Genomic DNA, 15000 nt, shown 5'->3' with positions numbered 1-15000 from the left:
GGCACATTTTCTTAACAGGAGAGCACATCAAAAATAAAAAAGGCAAGTATTTATGGTCAAAGGTCATGGTCGAGACGCTACTGCAAAAAATTGTCTCAAGTAGGTGCGGAACTCATCTCTGAATACACTCAAATTTCCCAGTGTAAATACTGACGTAACTGTTGGACTTAATTCACCGAGTCTGAACACAGCCCTAAATCTGTACTTACATCAATGTAAGAATATAATAGACTGTTTTTTTTTCCACGCTCACACCTTCACCAACAAATTGATTCATTTTCATTTTTTAATTAATTGTAATAACTAGAGTGTTTTAATCTGATCTTACATCAAACTGCACTTTTAACAGAAGGCATTACAGAAGAAAGCTTGAAATGAACCAGATTCCAAAGGGCACATGAAAGGCATATACAGAATATTAGATATGAGCACGACATAAGATTATGTGGTGTATAATAACTTATAATCAGCAGCACTGAAGTTTAGGGTCATCACTTTTGGAAAGAAATTACCTTAAAAGGAACATAATAATAGGACAGCAGTATTTCATTATCCTCTCTATGTGCATTCTTCCCATATTCTGACCATTACTGAATCACAGACCATTGAACAGTCAATTGAAAAAAACTCTGCTTCACATAGTTAAAAAAAAATGAATTCAATAAAGAACACTCATTCAGAACATATCTTTATCCACTTTATGCCCTAAACATGCAGGTTAATGCTACTACCAAGCCACTCTAGAACACAGTTGAAGATAGGAAAAACATCACCTGGTCTTTTTCCAATGTTTATCTCCTCTCCAGTTTCTGTGACAGGCTCACTGTAGCCTCAGATTCCTGTTCTTGGCTGACAGGAGTGAAACCCCATGTGGTCTTCTGCTGATGTAGCCCACCCTCTTCAAGGTTCGGCATGTTGGGCATTCTGAGATGCTTTTCTGTTTAGGACAGTTGTAAAGAGTGATTATTTGAGTTACTGTAGCTTTCTTGGCAAGTCAAACCTATTGGGTGATTCTCGTCTGATTTATCTCATCGACAAGGCACTTCCGCCAACACAACTGCCGTGCACTGGATGTTTTTTTGTGTAAACTCTAGAGACTGGATGGAGGGAAGGAAGGAACGAAGAAGGAAGAAGAGAAGAAAGGAAGGAAGGAAGGAAGGAAGGACAGAAGGAAGGATGGAAGGAAGGAAGGAAGGAAGGAAGGAAGGAAGAAGAGAAGAAAGGAAGGAAGGAAGGACAGAAGGAAGAATGGAAGGAAGGACAGAAGGAAGGATGGAAGGAAGGAAGGAAAGAAGAAGGGAAGGAAGCCCTGGGTAACCTATTTAGGCAATATTTGAAAATTTTAGAAAATCAAGCCATGTGAGGCAGTAGGTAAAAAAAAAACACGAACACCCTGATCTACTAAACTGGCTTAGAATTGCTTACTTACTTATTTACTTACAGTGTGTGTGCGTGTGTGTGTGTGTGTGTGTGTGTGTGTGTGTGTGTAGGCAGGTTATTGCATAGTACAAAAAAATTCTTCCTGACTATGTTTCTGCATGACTTTGGATTTTATTGCTCAATTTTGAGTCCATCAGTGCCAAGGCATAGTGTTTTGAGGTCTGATGCGTCTTGGGACACGTTGCTTTTCCGCGTCATCGTGTTCTTGTGCTACATGATCTAAATTCAAAGATTAGAGCTGAAACAGAGCTGCTGATTTTGGCACTGTTTAACCCCACTGTTAAAAAAACAGCAGCACCATGGGAAACAGTCATCTTCAGATTAAATCATTAAACCATGAGGATCTCGAGGGCCATAAGTGGCTAGATGATATGCTGAAAAGAATCTGGAGAGTAGGTGGTGTAGCTTAGTAAGAAATCAATAAATGTAGATATACTGTAGCAACAATTGTTGTATAATTAATGTGTTTCTGTATTGTAGCTGTAGTAGGTGAAGTGCACACCTACACACACCTGCTACAGCACTTTAATTACAGAGCTGTTGGAGAATTTTTGTCCAAAACATCCTGTTTTCCTGGAAACTTGACGGAATCTGAAATGTAAAAGTGCCACCTACTCAGGCTGTATTCGGAGGCAGAAAGGTCACCAGGTCCGAAACAGATATTAGCATACAGTCATCCATGAATAGATCACCTCTATCTGGCTGAACATATAGCAATGTTTATCCTAGAAGCACTTTAAAAAAAAAACACTTCTCATCAGACAGCAAAGCATCAAAGTTCTGACAATACTTCAACCTTAGCTACATCACTTCAGTTTATAATAAGTCTCAACTAAGGATGGCTAAAGACAATTTATTTTCATTTGTACCTGCCTACAATATTTTCTTATAGATTTAGTTGGTTTTATTTGACAAAATATGAACAAACTAGCAGCTTAATATAAACTACACCACACTGAACCAGGCAGTTACTACATACATATTGTATGCCTACGTAAAAATGTAGAAAAAAATGCAGAAAAAGTTTTGCGACCAATGAGATCCCAGTCACAAAGGGATCTAGACTCAACCTGAGTCACTGTGAACCTCATACTAGAACCAGCCATTTAAGGTACCATCCTAAATTCTCCTTTCAATCTAGTTAGGGTTAAAATACATGGTGTTCCAAAAGTATCCATACATTTTGCCAGCACCACGTCGGTTGTGCCTTCAGTGGATGTTCGTATTCGTGGACGTCCTCTTCTTGCTTGATCTGCAACACTTCCAGTCTTTCTGTATTTCTTAATAAGTTTGGCAGCAGTGTCATGTTTGATGTGATTGCCAAGTTTCCTGTAAAGTCCATCCCAACCTTATGATAGCTTCCCGATCCAGCCATGACAATGAGTTCAATACGTTCTTCTTTCGTCAAAGGCATTCTTAAGGGCTACAAACTAAGTATGAAAGATTTTGGAAGACATTTTGCTAAAAAGTGTTAAATTCCCCTGGAGACATTTGGGACACACTGTAGAATCAATGCATTGCTCAGTCCTAATCGTGATACAATGCATTGCTCAGTCCTAAGAGTTTCATGGTCGAGCTGTTGATAGATATTAGATTTTAGCCCTTCCGTCTAACATCACGACCGTCACTGATTATGCGAAAATGTTTTTAGTGCACCATTGGCCATTTTAACTCTCCTTCACAAAAGGTACAATTCATGACCAGTTAGTGTAATTACTAGAATGTGTGCTCTTTTAAAGCTCTCTCAAACACACGAATTCAGGCCTTTTTAGCGTTCTATTACCCAGTCTCTCTTCTCATCCTCTCAGTGCTGATTAGAAAGACAGTTCTGATGGAAATGGAGCCCTGAAAGTAGGTATGAGTTTAAAAAAAAAAAAAAAAAGTCTCCTTGTTTTACCTGTTTATCTCACTGTTTTATCAGATTCATGATTCCTACCCTCCAGGTGCCTTCTGTTCCTACTCACTGGCCAATTTCATTAAGTAGTGAACTAGAGGTCGTGTGGGTCGAAGTGGACGTTAAGCAAAAGCACACAGATGTTAATATAAATGCAGCCTTCACTGAGGACATGAAACCCTCTGCTCAATAAAGAGTGACCTTGAAATAACCTGACCAGGTGTACTGTACTTACCTGTGCTTAGTCATTCATTTCATCCATCAAGTTTAACTCAGTGTCAAGGAGAGGTTCAAAACAGATGGATGACACACTATAGAATTCATAGTGACACTACAGAGACATCTTATTCCTGCTTTCTATGTTTCTTCTTTGGCGCATCCTCACATCTCTAAAGTACACAGTGGATGTTCATGAGCTTGTGAACCATAAGCTAGTAAAGACGGGACGCGCTACGGAATTTGCAATCAGATCATGCAAACACAGCAAAGTGGTTTAAAACAGAAATGTCCAAACAATGACTGAAAACTAGCAACCTACTATATGAACTGGGATGGAAAGCTTCAGGCTTGCAGGAGCTTTGACTCAAAGTTCTTCTAGTAAAGTGTGTCCACTTAGTGGCCATCTTGACAAAGCTCCCAGGCAATTATTTCAGTCATATAAGACCAGGCTGTCGTATTTATCTCAAGAGATCTATATTCCAGAAAGAGATCAACTAGATCAACACATTTTAAACAAGTCATCATGTAGCAGACATTTGGACGGAAGTGTAGTAGACAAACCAAAGAGCTTAGCAATACTGAGAAACATGAGGCAAGCGATGAGCAAGGAAGGAATAACACACGACAGACTGTGCTGTTATTCGAAAATAAACCACATCCATGTCGTGTCATCCTGAAGTGAATTATTTTCATATGACAGCATGGTCCGTCGTGTGTTATTCCACTAATCCCACAGTGATTATAAATGACTGACACGTCACACTTTTTAATGGTTTATAGTTATATTTAATGTTGTGGAACATCTGCTAGTTAGCATAACCGCAGGAAGTAGGGGTACTCTAGTACCTCTGTCAAAAACTTTCAGAATATTGCTTAGAAAAAATGAGCAAGATAAATAAAATTGCAAAAATGTAATAGAAAACCATTAATTACAGCAACAGTTTGTTGATATAAAAATACAAGATATGGTTTGTTGCCATATTTTTGTATCTAGTCACTTGACATGGTCACCTTTGACCACGATCTTACTAATGTAGCTATTGATCTTATCTTGGCTGATGAAATCTGCACAAAATGGTGCAAAAATGCATATTTGACTTCTCCACAAAGTCTCAAAAAAAAAAAATAAATAAAATAAAATAATAATAATAATAATAATATGCGGAAATTTATGCATGTTTTTGGGCAAGAAGGACATTCATCACAGCCAAGCCAGAGAGAAAGATCACATTCAGAGTCCTGTGAAACATGCAGAGAGAAAATATTATTTTTCATTATCAACACATTATTAATGCAATTCCTTTCCGCTTTCATAAAATCACAAAATCAAACGGAAACCTAAACTAAGCCACTCACGCTCAAAGCAAGTGTGTTGTGTATCGGCTCCATCAGCTTCATCGCTTTCTCTGGCTCACAGCGCTCCCTGAAAGGCCAATAAACACACATATGTAGGCAGGCGGTAATAACACACAGGTGAGAATCATCACTCGTTACCTGTCGGTTGAACCCGCCTCCTCTTTGTGCGCAGCCGCCCCATGACCACGCCCCCTGTGCCACAAAATGGTTTAGTAGCCTACATTTGTTGTGAAGTTCCTGCCTTAATGCAACTAATATTGCAGCGAATACAGAAAAGAACAAAGTGAGTGTATTTACTTTGAGGATCTTGGTCTCCTTGAATGTTAGACCCAGTATGCACCACCAACCATCACTGATCAACGCCCTGAAGTAGAACAATTATTATAATAATTTTGCCGCAGTAAGAACATCACTGAGAGGAAACTCTTTGTCTCACTGAGAGGAAACCTGATTTCAGCTTTCCATAAAGCCTTATGGCACTCTGGGCACCATAGCAACAAGCTGCCCCAAAGGCCAAATGTTCAAAATGTTGCAGGAGGTTTTTTTAAATCTGTAATTTCCATAATTGATGCTTTTGTCTGTATCTACAAAACAGTGCCCCTGAGACTGAGAGATTATACAAATGATATCACCAACCTGGCTCAGGGTTAGCGTATGTGTGTGTGTGTGTGTGTGTGTGTGTGTCTGTGTGTGTGTTTCCATTCACCTGCATTAATGTGAATGTTGAATTTGTGCACAAGACAACCTAAGTGGAAAGCAGATGCTCATGGTTACATGGCACTCTACATAAATGAACACTCGCTTGCAGAGGACACAAGGACAATAACCACATTTCCACTAACTATCTTCCAGGTCCTATAGCTAAATGTACACTTTATTTCATTACACACTTGTCTGAATGTTATATTTCTACACCAAATTGCCAACATTTCTTATTGTTCAACATGCTGTGTGCTTGTGGTGCATTATGGATAATACACTCACTCTCTCAGACACAGAATAACATTGTACTAAAATAACCACACAAAAGAAACCTTGTTAGAAAGGGGCATGTGTGTGAGTGTGTGTGTGTGTGTGTGTGTGTGCGCGTGTGTTTGTTCAAGCATTTCTAGAGACAAAATGGCTGATCTGAGCCAAAAAAGACTAATGTTCTAGCAAGGGCTTCTACCTTCTAGCATTTTGGATGGTGCCAAAATTTTAGATTTACAGATCTTTTAAGAACACTAACTAGTCATGAATCAGGACAGAGCCTTAAAATGGCTGACATTCTATTACCAGCTAATTAGACATGAATTCTAGTGTTTGGGGTGAAGCCGTGAAATTCCACAGAATTTAAAAAAAAACACTAACTACTCCTGAAGACTAGTGTTTGGGACAAAGCCAAAATAGTTACTGTTCTAGTAAGAATACTAAGCGCACATGAACTCTGGCATTTGGGACAGAGCCGCATAATAGTACATAACAGTAGCAGTTGTAATGAGACTGAAAATAGCAATCCCACAATGCACTGTAGCAGTTTAGTGATTAAAATGAATTCTTCTGCTTCTTCTTCTTCCTAGGCTATAGCAGTGTACTGTACATCCACCATAACCATCTCATACATCCCTGCCCCCTCTAGTGGTTAGAACTGAATAATAAGTAAGAAAAATATATATTCAAAAAGAAAAATGAAAAATAATAGTCTTGTTTATTGCTTTATCCCTAACCATGACATATATTGTTGTGTTTCAGTTTAATGTCATCACATGTCACTGTCACTGTAATATCATGGATATTAAGAGGAAAATTTTCAGACTCATTGTAATAGATGAAGCACATTAATCCTTTCTATATCCATAAATCAAATATGGAGATCTGTTCTGGGGTTTGGTGATTAATCTTATTTCCTGGTTTCCTGCTGCTGATTACATGTAGTGTGATCAGTGTGTAATGGATGTGATGTTATTAACATCATGTGCTTGTGTTTGCTTTGGTTTCCGCTTTAGTCATAACACTGTGCCTGTCCTGTTATTGGTTTGTTGCCTTATTGGTTTAACCTGTACCGTGTTTTTTACTGAGTAGTTTTATATATACAGTCAGGTCCAGAAGTATTTGGAGAGTGACGTGATATTCATAATTTTGCCTCTGTACACCACCACCACAATGGATTTGAAATGAAGCAGTCCAGATGTGATTGAAGTGTAGACTTTCAGCTTTAATTCAAGGGGTTTACAAAAATATTGCATTAACCGTTTAGGAATAACCGCCATTTTTTTCATTTTCACAGGCTCAAAAGTAAATGGATAAACTAAAATAGTGCCTTCAGTTGCTGCTTGTTTGTGGGACTTTCTGCCTTCAGGTTTGTCTTCAGTAAGTGACCTGACTGTATATATATATATATATATATATATATATATATATATATATATATATATATATAGTCTCTCATTGCTAAGTCTTAGCATGCATTTGTATCATTAAATAAGTCATGCTTAGTATTTGAATAGCATTTCTTCTGCCATGAATTAACTGATATAACCCTGTATCTTGACCCCAACTATGATTCCTGGATTGTACATAATAAATATCTCGCCAAGCTTCCTGTGAGACACCGTCACTGCACCACCTGTCTTCACCAAGACTGTCTTGCCACTAGCATGTGGCTATTAGCCCCATGGCCCAGCTGTGAGGTGAATACACAGTTATTATATATGTTTGTTGCATGACATCTGTGCCTCAGGCTGAGACTTTCTTTTGATCAGTGTCCAGATGACTTCCTGGACTGACTTCCTGACTCCTTGGCTGACTCGCCAGTGTGCTGGTTTCCTGATTCCCCAGGTTGCAGAAGTTACCCCACCTCCTCTAACATTGCCAGAGGGCATCGCCGTGATTCCTGCACTCCTGCCTGCAGACTTTGTCCCGTCTCCTGAGCAACGCCTGCCTCTGGTCCTTCTGCCACATCTGGACGTGTTGCCAAAGAGTCAAGACCCTCTTCCTGTCCCCATTATCGCACTTCAGGATTATGGTTGTCCATCTCTTCTCCTCATGATGTTCCTTCTTCTATTTATCACTTATCATCTTTTACTTCCTGTTTTCCTTTTCTTCTTTCTTCGCCTTCTTCTGTTCCTCTGTTTTTCTCGCCTCTTTTCTTCTCCATCTGCTATTTTAAAATTCGATCTCTCTCCTCCTCATGATGGTCCTGCTTCCATTTAACATTCATCATCGTTTATTCACTTCATGTTTTCTTTTCTTCTTTCTTCGCCTTCTGGTATTCATTTTTAATCCCCTTTTCTTTCTTGTTCTGGAGCTCATGAGCATGATCTCTTTGTTGCCATAACGCCGGCACTCATTCACCTTCATTACCCTGTCATTTTTTTTTTCCTTTTCTCTGGGAGTTTGCTATGCTGCATTCAGGAGCTCTGTGTTCATTACGGTTCACTATAACAATACGCTAATAAGAGCCACAGTGAAGAACCTGAAGCCACACACACACACACACACACACACTCACACACACACACACGCACACGCACACACAAACTCTAAGCGTTTTCTTTCCACTTTTCATATGCTGATGAATACAGCGACAGCATGTTATTGTAGCAGGTTACAAATATGGATTATGATCAGTGTTTTTAGGAGATGCTGCAGGTTTTTCTCAGGCACACCTGACCCTCAGCAAGAGAGGACAAAGAGACTCTACAGAAAGCTTCGTTCCCTTTACAGCTCATTTTAAGTCATTTAAATCTGCAAGAAAAAGACTCAAGTTATATCAGTTATGACATTATTTTAAATTATTCGTGGCTAATCATTATTAGTGGCTCCCAGTCGAACAGCTCCAGTCTGATGTTATTATTGACATTATTATTTACAATGTATTGCATTCCAATATATATATATTCCAATATATATTCCAAGTATATATATATATACTTGAACTGGATTCAGTTCTGAGCTGCTTTCTAGATAAGCTGAGATTTACGGCAGGTCCAAAAATGCTGTCATAAAAACACTTAAATATTAAATAAACAAATAAACATGCACAGATAAAGGCTTTCTGTTACATACACTGAAGAAGAAGAAGGAGAAGAAGAAGGAGGAGGAGGAGGAGGAGGAGGAGAAGGGGGAGGAGGGGATGAAAAGAAGAAGAAGAAGAAGAGGAGGAGGAGGAGGGGATGAAAAGAAGAAGGAGAAGAAGAAGAAGGAGGAGGAGGAGGGGATGAAAAGAAGATGAAGAACAACAACAACGGCAAAAACAAAACAGAGGAGAAGGAGGAGGAGGAAGAAGGGGGAGGAAGAGGAGGGGATGAAAAGAAGGAGAAGAAGAAGAAGAACAACAACAACAAAACGGAGGAGAAGGAGGAGGAGGAAGAAGAAGGAGGAGGAGGAGGAGGAGGGGATGAAAAGAAGGAGAAGAAGAACAACAACAAAACAGAGGAGAAGGAGGAGGAGGCAGAAGAAGAAGAAGGAGGAGGAGGAGGAGGAGGAGGGGATGAAAAGAAGAAGAACAACAAAAATGACATCAACAAAACAGAGAAGGAGGAGGAGGAGGAGGAGAAGATGAAAAGAAGAAGAAGGAGGAGGAGGAGGAGGGGATGAAAAGAAGAAGAAGAAGAACAACAACAACAACAAAACGGAGGAGAAGGAGGAGGAGGAGGAGGAAGAGGAAGAAGGAGGAGGAGGAGGAGGGGATGAAGAGAAGAAGAACAACAAAAATGACATCAACAAAACAGAGGAGGAGGAGGAGGAGGAGGAGGAGAAGGGGAGGAGGAGGAGGAGAAGATGAAAAGAAGAAGAAGAAGGAGGAGGAGGAGGAGGAGGAGGAGGGGATGAAAAGAAGAAGAAGAACAACAATGACAACAATAAAACAGAGGAGAAGGAGGAGGAGGAGGAAGAAGAAGAAGAAGAAGGGGTGGAGGAGGAGGAGGAGGAGAGGATGAAAAGAAGAAGAAGAAGAAAGAGAAGAAGGAGGAGGAGGAGAAGGGGGAGGAAGGGATGAAAAGAAGAAAAGGAGGAGGAGGAGGGGATGAAAAGAAGATGAAGAACAACAACAATGACAAAAACAAAACAGAGGAGAAGGAGGAAGAAGAATAAGAAGAAGAAGAGGTGGAGGAAGAGGAGGAGGAGGAGGAGAGGATGAAAAGAAGAAGAAGGAGCAGAAGAACAACAACAACAAAACAGAGGAGGAGGAGGCAAAAAAAGATGAAGAAAAATAAGGCAAGAGATATTTATTTATTATTATTGTTTTTCTTCTTCTTCTGACTGATGCCGTTAGGAGTCGCCACAGCAGGTCACTGGTCTGCACATTTGATTTTGCACAGTTTTTACATTGGATGCCCTTCCTGATGTGACCCTCCCCAATGTGTGTGTGTGTGTGTGTGTGTGAGAGAGAGAGAGAGAGAGAGAGAGAGAGATGGAAAAGAGGATGGAAAAAATTATTAGAATAAGGGAAAGAATTTGGCGAAGAAGAAGATAACAAGGAAGAGAAGGAGAAAAAGATAGAGATGAAGAAGGAAGAGCAGGAGGAAGAGAAGAAGAAGGAGTGGTAAGAGGAGAAATAAAAGAAGCATATGGAAGAGAAGGAAAAAGAGGTAGATTGTGACAGATGAGGGTGTATGCAGAGTCACTAACATCACCTTTACTCATTAATTTGTGATAAACAGTGCTGGAGAAGAGAAAATGCTGCTTCATTAAATCGCCTTCTGCTCAGAGTTCCTGCTGAAGGAGTGGATCTGCATCTCACAGAGCTGTGTGTGTGTGTGTGTGTGTGTGTGTGTGTGCGCGCTCATGAGGTGGCTAGATGGACTGCAGCGACGCTGCACGCTGCTCCCTCCGTGTTTTGGAGAGAGGTGCTGTAAAATCTGTAAAGAAAGTTATCACCAAAACAAACACGTTCATAATCAGTGTGATAGGACTGAAATATCACTAATTAATTTCATATTCAGCTCTTGTGTCATTCAGCATGAGCGTGTACAGATCGTGACTAAGGCTTTTTGCTCCTACTGCGATAATAAGATCAGAGTTTTTTTAATACTACAGGCAGATTTTAGCAACTATAGGTGAAATTTGCAACAGGAAATGAAAAACTTTTTAAATAAATGCACATTTATGGATTTATAAAACAGTTTAATGTCCTTAATAATATTAACAATAAAGCTCAAGGGGCCCAACGGTGACTCTCTGAACCTTAACCACTGAGCTACTAGCGCCCAACTTGCGTTTTTAAAATGACCCAATATTCTACTTAAACAATATTAAATATGTAGAAAATAAAACACAACATATGTGTATGGATAGATGTAGTTACATTTAATGTTGTTAAACATCAGCGAAACAAAGGTAGTTCATGTGATCTCTTACGTTATAGCAGCTATAAACATTCGTTCCCTCACCGAAACAAAGGTAGTTCATGTGATCTCTTACGTTATAGCAGCTATAAACATTCGTTCCCTCAACGAAACAAAGGAAGTTCATGTTATCTCTTACGTTATAGCAGCTATAAACATCCGTTCCCTCACTGAAACAAAGGTACTTCATGTTATCTCTTACGTTATAGCAGCTATAAACATTCGTTCCCTCACCGAAACAAAGGTACTTCATGTTATCTCTTACGTTATAGCAGCTAGAAACATTCGTTCCCTCACCGAAACAAAGATAGTTCATGTTATCTCTTACGTTATAGCAGCTATAAACAATCGTTCCCTCACCGAAACAAAGGAAGTTCATGTTATCTCTTACGTTATAGCAGCTATAAACAATCGTTCCCTCACCGAAACAAAGGAAGTTCATGTTATCTCTTACGTTATAGCAGCTAGAAACATTCGTTCCCTCACCGAAACAAAGGTACTTCATGTTATCTCTTACGTTATAGCAGCTAGAAACATTCGTTCCCTCAACGAAACAAAGGTAGTTCATGTTATCTCTTACGTTATAGCAGCTAGAAACATTCGTTCCCTCACCGAAACAAAGATAGTTCATGTGATCTCTTACGTTATAGCAGCTATAAACATTCGTTCCCTCACCGAAACAAAGGTAGTTCATGTGATCTCTTATGTTATAGCAGCTATAAACATTCATTCCCTCACCGAAACAAAGGAAGTTCATGTTATCTCTTACGTTATAGCAGCTAGAAACATTCGTTCCCTCACCGAAACAAAGATAGTTCATGTGATCTCTTACGTTATAGCAGCTATAAACATTCGTTCCCTCACCGAAACAAAGGTAGTTCATGTTATCTCTTACGTTATAGCAGCTAGAAACATTCGTTCCCTCACCGAAACAAAGGTAGTTCATGTTATCTCTTACGTTATAGCAGCTAGAAACATTCGTTCCCTCACCGAAACAAAGGTAGTTCATGTTATCTCTTACGTTATAGCAGCTAGAAACATTCGTTCCCTCACCGAAACAAAGGTAGTTCATGTTATCTCTTACGTTATAGCAGCTAGAAACATTCGTTCCCTCACCGAAACAAAGGTAGTTCATGTTATCTCTTACGTTATAGCAGCTAGAAACATTCGTTCCCTCACCGAAACAAAGGTAGTTCATGTTATCTCTTACGTTATAGCAGCTAGAAACATTCGTTCCCTCACCGAAACAAAGATAGTTCATGTTATCTCTTACGTTATAGCAGCTAGAAACATTCGTTCCCTCACCGAAACAAAGATAGTTCATGTTATCTCTTACGTTATAGCAGCTATAAACAATCGTTCCCTCACCGAAACAAAGGAAGTTCATGTTATCTCTTACGTTATAGCAGCTATAAACATTCGTTCCCTCACCGAAACAAAGGTAGTTCATGTTATCTCTTACGTTATAGCAGCTATAAACATTCGTTCCCTCAACGAAACAAAGGTAGTTCATGTTATCTCTTACGTTATAGCAGCTAGAAACATTCGTTCCCTCACCGAAACAAAGATAGTTCATGTTATCTCTTACGTTATAGCAGCTATAAACATTCGTTCCCTCACCGAAACAAAGGTAGTTCATGTGATCTCTTACGTTATAGCAGCTAGAAACATTCGTTCCCTCACCGAAACAAAGGTAGTTCATGTTATCTCTTACGTTATAGCAGCTAGAAACATTCGTTCCCTCACCGAAACAAAGGTAGTTCATGTTATCTCTTACGTTATAGCAGCTAGAAACATTCGTTCCCTCACCGAAAATAGAAAAAAAGAAAAAATAGAAGAAAATGTAGAAGGTAAAGAAGAAGAAGAAGAACAACAACAACAAGAACAACAACAACCAATCAAGCAATCAATTAATCAATAAATTTTGCTCATTTTTCTAAAGAGCAAAATTATTTTCCAATAATTCTGGAGTTGACAGTAATTTTGGTTAATGAATTTTTTATAGATCCGTTCATTTCCAAAGATGATTTTGCTTTAAAAATCCTTTACTTTACTGCGAAGAACGACGTTTGAGCAGTAAAGTAGGAGGCGTTTATAATCTTAATTAACTTTTCTGAAATGGAAGTCGTTGTTCTGCTGTTGCATCATCACTGACTTATACGTATATATAAACAGGAACGAGTGTTATCTCAGTGAACTGATATAATAACCAGTGAAAACTTCCCCATACTGCCAGCACTGTTGTTTAGTGCGTAATTTATTGATTTTGTAAAGTATTTAAAAACATGGATATAAAAAGCATGAGTTATGGCTCGTTAGCTGAGATAAAGTAGCAATAAAGCCATGCCGCAGCAGGACTCTTGGCTGTTCTATTCCTCTTTGTCACAAGTACTACTGCATAACGTAATGCTAATAATAACGGAATGTAAACTTGAACTAAAATAAAAAACGTAAACTTGAACTGAAGCTCATACTAATGAGCATTGAGAAGAGCGCTTAAAGGAAACGCCCACCATGAACTGGCATATTTATAATTATTAATAACATTATGATCTTCAATGGTGTACAAGATTTGTTTTGTAGTATAACTCTTTTACTGATATGGTCTATTCTTTGGTTAAAGGTTTCCTCCATTTCCCACAATGCCATTCAACTTCCTGCTGATAGCAGTGCAGTTGGATTTAGCCCTCAATTCATTTATAGGAAAAGTGAACAATGCGGCGGTGCTTTAGTCCGTTTGTTTGCGTCCGTGCCCACTGTAGCCTCAGATTCCTGCTCTTAGCTGACAAGCGTGGAACCTGATATGGTCTTCTGCTGTTGTAGCCCATCCACCTCAACCTTCTGAGATGCTTTTCTGCTTACCACGGTTGTACAGAGTGGTTATTTGAGTTACCATAGACTGCCTATCAGCTCAACCAAGTCTGAGCATTCTACTCTGATCTCTCTCATCAACAAGGTGTTTCCACCCCAGAACTGTCGCTCATTGGATGGTTTTTCCCACTGTTATTCTTCATAGATTGTTATGTGTGAAAATCTCAGGAGATCAGCAGTTTCTGAAATACTCTGGCACCAACACCCGTACTACATCACACTCACTGAGATCACTTTTTTCCCCATTCTGAGGTTTGATGTGAACATTAACCGAAGCTCTTGACCTGTATCTGCATGATTTTATGCATTATGCTGATGGTACCAGCCCAGTGACATGCAATATTACAGTCTAGTACATTTTTTAGCATGTCCATACACCTGGCCCAGATGATCAGCTGATTAACAGCTGTGTTGGGAGTAAAAACATCTGGACTCCAGTAAGGTAGGTGAGATCCAGGAAGGTACATCAAAAGTACAGATAGACGGGATGGACAGACAGACAGACATATAGATAGACAGATAGATAGATAGACAGATAGATAGATAGAGAATTTAAGAAGAAAGGGAAAGGACAAAGGAATGAAGAAAAGGGTTATGGAAAGAAAGAAAGAAAGAAAGAATTTAAGAAGAAAGGGCAAGGAAATAAACAAATGTAGAAATGTGAAAGAAAGAAAGAAAGAAAGACAGAAAGAACAGATTGCTCACACTGAACTCACACTCACATTGATTATGAATAAGAATGATCAGAAGATTAGAACTCTGCTTCACTGCACATCACTTCAAATACACCTGGGGCAGGGAGCGCGCATCGCAGCTCCATTATCAGCGGGAGCGCGCACTTCTCTCTCTCTCTCTCTCACACACACACACACACACACTCACACGCTAACTTCA

Source organism: Pangasianodon hypophthalmus, chromosome 21 (assembly GCF_027358585.1).
Source record: "Pangasianodon hypophthalmus isolate fPanHyp1 chromosome 21, fPanHyp1.pri, whole genome shotgun sequence".
Lineage (NCBI taxonomy): Eukaryota > Metazoa > Chordata > Actinopteri > Siluriformes > Pangasiidae > Pangasianodon > Pangasianodon hypophthalmus.
This window is presented reverse-complemented; position numbering follows the sequence as displayed.